A 5301-nucleotide genomic window follows, 5' to 3' on the forward strand; every position below is an offset into this window, starting at 1 on the left:
GTCGATACTTTAAACCTTGGTCATGCCATTTCCAACAAATGACAAACATTCATCTATATTACATCAGACTCCATACTTGGTTAGTAATAAGACTTACCTTTGGTGAATTGTATCAAGCATCACTTGGACACCATCATTTTAATGCCCTTCTTTAGCCAATAGAGAGAATATGAGTAGGGATGCATTGAGGTAGGCAATCGTAACTTCTAAACTGCTTCTTCTAAAACCACATTCTTACAAATCCCACCATCGATGACTATAGTGCTGACCTTACCTCTAATGAGTATTGGATTAAAAAATGTTATTGTAGTGCTAGTCTTCCTCCTTATGGGGTGTTAATAAATTCATGCAAATCAAGGTTTTTAAAGCCGACCCGGACAATGACCGGTCAGGGGTCCAGTTCCCAGGTCGAACAGTCCAACCGTTTGAACCAAACGGTTGGCCCTTTCTTACAAAAAAAATTAAAAAATTAAAAAATAAAAAATGGTCAAAACCATTGAACGGTTCAAACGGTTTGACTGCCCGGGTCAGCAGTTCGCTGACCAAATCAACGTTTTTTGACAAAAATCAAGTTTTGGGAAAAAAACGGAACTGATCACCTAACTGATTCCTGATTTTTCCAGTCCGATTCGGTCCAGTTTTGAAAACCATGATGCAAACAACTAAGGCCTCACCGTCAAGTTCGTTGTTGATGAACTCGACATGTTCTATTGCCTCAAACTAAGATTCATCATTGCATGTGAAACAACAAATAGTCTTCCTTGCATATGATCAATTAGAGGCTTTGATATGGAAAAGATATGATATCTGAAAAATAACTGACTAATAAATTAAATTGGAATCATAAACATGATGGCAAAAAAGATGTCATTTATCAAGATTTTCCCATGACCTTGTTTCTTAATCAAAAGGATTACAAGTGTATAACTTAGGTAATAGTTTGGCGGGAGGAACTCTCTTTTAATCTTTGCTTTCATTTCTTCCCATGTTCGGATCTTGTGTTGGTTTTGTTGACGACAAGTCTGACAAAGACTGTCCCACCAAGCAAGAGCTTAGCCTTGTAGCTTAAGAGCTACCAAGAAAACCTTCTTCTCTTCAGAAATCAACTTGTACTTGAAGAATTTCTCTACACTGCTCAATCGATCAACAAAATCTTCTAAATGAGCATTGCTATTGAACCTAACTATCTCACACTTCATGCCACCATCTCAGTGACGAGGATGGTTTCTTTCTACTAGTGCATGCATGGTGTTTATAGTGACACGCATGAGAAAGACACCGAGGCTTCTTCATACTCGTCCATGTAAAAACAACAGGGAGAGGAGATAGGTGAGCACTTCTGGGAACTTTCTTGTCCCGTTGCTCAAGGACCAAAATTCATGGGATGAATTTTGGCTCAACGCTCACTCATCACTCGTATCACAATTGGATCTCGTTCTCATCACGTCACGGCCTTGAGTTTTCATCTCATCATCATTCTTCTTCTTCTCATTACATATGGGTGTTGCCACATCATAGTCATCCCATTATGCCGAAAAGTACGGACAGGTTTAATGCAGATTTCTGAATGACACTGCACATCTATAAACATTTAAAATGGCAAAAGCTCATACTCTTTCAATCCATACTCGCTTGTAAATTGACATCAATTCCTAGTCGAAACCTACCCCAAATGTACTTTGAGCCTACAAATTTTGTTCATGGGCTGAACCGTCATTCTCCCACAAATTATGTTAAGATGTCATCATGACATGGTATTCTATATTTGGTTCATTTACGTACAAAAATTTTCATAAAATGTAGATTTTTCTTTTGCAAATTTAGATATGTCTATCTATCTATCTATCTATCTATCTATCTATCTATCTATCTATCTATCTATATATATATATATATATATATATATATATTTATACTATCATATACACTTTAAACTATAGGGTAAAACCTCCCCTAGAGTTTATGGCAATCATAACAACCTACCCTATAGTTTAACTTTAGCAAAAACCTCCCTTCTTTAAAAAAAAAATCGACAAAAACTTCCCTTCCATCAATGACCAAGATGGAAAACGTTAAACTGATGATATTTTTTAAATACCTATTTTACCCCTGTATTAGTTACTATTTACCTATTTTTACTAAAATACCCTTTTCCCTTTATACTGACGGTGAAACTTTGTTCCTCCAATTGCCTGAAAATGACAAGGTGCTGGGTTGAGTGCGAAAGCTCGCAAGTGTGTAGCCAAACCGCCTTCGCTAGGCTCAAAAACTCTCCATAGAACTCGGTTCTCAAGTGGTTTTCAACCATAATTAGGCGTCTTTGCTCCAAGTCTCTGAAGAGAGATTCCTCCATCTTGGGGTGAACAATAGAGAGGCACTTCTTAGAGTAGAACTTATCGAACTAGCAAGTAGGGAAGATGCCTAGGAGCTCAGCCAATCCATGGCTTTCATATCTCGAAACTAGGAGTAGCAGTCTTGTCAGAATTGGTCGGGGTTGAGAAGCGAGGAGAGGTTGTTGTCAATGTAGAATGTCTCGTTGTCGAATCCATGGAAGATTTCCCTGCACACATAAGACTTCAGTGCGTACTTGGCATAATGAGCTCCAACAATAGCACTGGTATGGTCTTCAATGGCATTGGGGTTGGTGGCAACTTCAATGGATCGCACGGCAGCGGTGATGTCCTAGTGAGCAAATTGCATGAGCCAGAGAAGTAGAGCTGCGAAAGACTTGCAGGTTTCTTTGACTTGGTTCGTCATTTCTTCGAACATTCTGGTGCAGGCGTTGCCACAACTGGATAATGGGTTAACGACAGATGTGTGTCAGTCGTCGAGAGTCGAGATTAACCCCACCTCTTTCGCTTTCACCTCTTTCTTAAGATCCTCTATTGCCGCCTTGTACGGCGCCACCGCGTCCCTCCGGAACTTGTCTTTCAAACAGACCAATCGCCTTAACTCCATCACCACCACAACGTCGACAACACTCATCTTCTCTGAATCCCAAGGACAATGTGCCTCTTACAAGCCAACATATGTCCTCTTCATCGTCGACACCGCTTCAAATACCTCCTCCATTAACACCCCCATTTTTCTCACCTTCTCCATGCTTACCAGCTTATTCTTCTATACCTGATGATGCGCATTTTGGCAGTTCCCGGTTGGCAGGTAACTCGGATGCCTGGCTAAATAATCCCTACCTGGAATGTGGCTTGGACGCCTAGCTGAATGGTTCCTACCTGGAAGGTGGCTTGGACGTGTAGCTGAATGGTGACAAGCTGGAGAGGTGGCTCTGATGCCTAGCTGAATGGTGATGAGCTGGAGAGGTGGCTCTGATGCCTAACTGAATGGTGACGAGATGGAGAGGTGGCTTTGATGCCTAGCTGAATGGTGACGAGCTGGAGAGGTGGTTCTGATGCCTAGTTGAATGGTGACAAGCTAGAGAGGTGGCTCCGATGCCTAGTTGAATGGTGACGAGCTGGAGAGGTGGCTCTGATGCCTAATTGAGTGGTGACGAGCTGGAGAGGTGGCTCTGACGCTTAATTGAGTGGTGACGAGCTAGAGAAGTGGCTCTGATGTCTAGTTGAATGGTGACGAGCTAGAGAGGTGGCTCTGATGCCTAGCTGAGTGGTGACGAGTTAGAGAGGTGGCTCTGATGTCTAGCTAAGTGATGGTGATGAGCTAGATAGGTGGCTCTGATGCCTAACTGAGTGGTGACGAGCTGGAGAGGTGGCTCTAACGCCTAACTGAGTGGTGATGAGCTGAAGAGGTGGCTCTAATGTCTAGGTGACGAACTGGAGAGGTGGCTCTGATGTGACCTGCAAGGAAACAGTGTCAGAGTGCCCAAGTTGCTTTACCCGGGGTGGGCACTCCAATGCTTAAGTTAGCGAATCAGAGATTTTAAGATAACTAAATATAAGAGAGTTGGAGAGCTGCGACAACTAAATTGCACATCTACCTAGGTCTTAGGGGCTAATGCCCTTATATAGTTGGGCTGCCATGGATCTCGTGAAATGCTCCCAGAATCCTTGGCCCACGACGTAGGGGTCTGTTCTACTTTAGAAAGAGGATAGTGTGCCAATTAATAAGCCTTACCATTTCCTTCCGATTCAGGCGGGATGAGGATAAGGCCTACAGTTACGCGTCATGATCCCAAAAGGTTTAGGGACAACTGGCAAGCTTCTAGAAAGGTAGGTCGCCAGGTCGGCGACATAAGCAGATCACCAGGTTGCCAAGTCGGCAACAGAGGCAGGTAGCCAGGTCGCCAGGTCGGCGGCAGAGGCAGGTCGCTAGGGGTCGGTGGCAGAAATAGGTCGCCAGGTCAGTAGTAGAGGCAAGTCGCCACGTCGGCAGTAGAAGTAGGTCGCCAGGTCAGCAGCAAAGGCAGGTCGCCAGGTCGACGGCAGAGGTAGGTTGCCAGTTGGGACCCCATTTTGGCTAAGGCGAGTTGTCGCTTAGGTGATGTTGGGATGTAATCCAGCTGTTCTGATATGCCATGTTGTCACGGGGGTAGTTCTATAGCGGAAGAAACCCGTGCGGCGTCCTGGCCAAGGCAGGCCTGGACAAGCCTTTATGCGCTTAGAGACTAGGAGTTGCCCGATGGGATGGTTCCACCAACGTCAGTAGCACTGGATCATGACCTCAAGTCCAATGGCCAGGGCACTCTCCTGGCTTAGACCGGTCCATGGGAGGCGCCGCTTACGTGCTAAAGGGGGACAACCATAATGGAAGGCGACCATGCGCCGATGAGGTGACTTGGCACCGATGTGAAGGATCTCCTGTATGCCGATGATGACGGCACCTGTGTGCCATGATGATAGGCAACCGCTTGGGCCGGAGCACACCCGTGCGCTAGGGGCAACGGGATAGCTCAATCAGCTTGGGCAAGGGGCTGGCGAGGTAAAGGGACATGATTGAGCCAGGCCCGCATGCCAAGCCTCCCTTGAGTATCGGTAGCGCAGTGCCGGTCCAACACTGTCCCCATGAGCAAGTATGCGCCCATGAGGTGAAGGGATGAGAGATCCATCCTATGGACGCCCAAAGATTGCGGAATAAGGGGCGAATTTCAAAAATTTTTCTCTCCCTTCAACTGGGAATCGTATTCCCTATTTAGAAAATCATATTTTCAATGATCAATCTTGAACCATAAACTGAACCAGATCTGAACCAAAAGGAGTGGGAGAGGATTATACCTGATACGGAGAAATACTATCTCCCAATGGAGGTGTTCACGCCCAAGGAAGGATCCAAAGACTGCTCCCACTGAAGATGGCGCAGTGTAGGATGGAGCAGAACCAGCAACGTTCT

General features: G+C 45.0%; 1 pseudogene; it reads right to left on the reverse strand.

The window, feature by feature from the left end:
* Positions 1-2138: 2138 nt before the first annotated feature.
* LOC148790785 (protein GRAVITROPIC IN THE LIGHT 1 pseudogene) lies at positions 2139-4426 on the reverse strand (annotated as a pseudogene).
* Between the last annotated feature and the right edge of the window lie 875 nt (positions 4427-5301).

The sequence above is a fragment of the Nelumbo nucifera genome, chromosome 6 (assembly GCF_055504915.1).
Source record: "Nelumbo nucifera cultivar China Antique chromosome 6, China Antique-T2T, whole genome shotgun sequence".
Classification (NCBI taxonomy): Eukaryota; Viridiplantae; Streptophyta; class Magnoliopsida; order Proteales; family Nelumbonaceae; genus Nelumbo; species Nelumbo nucifera.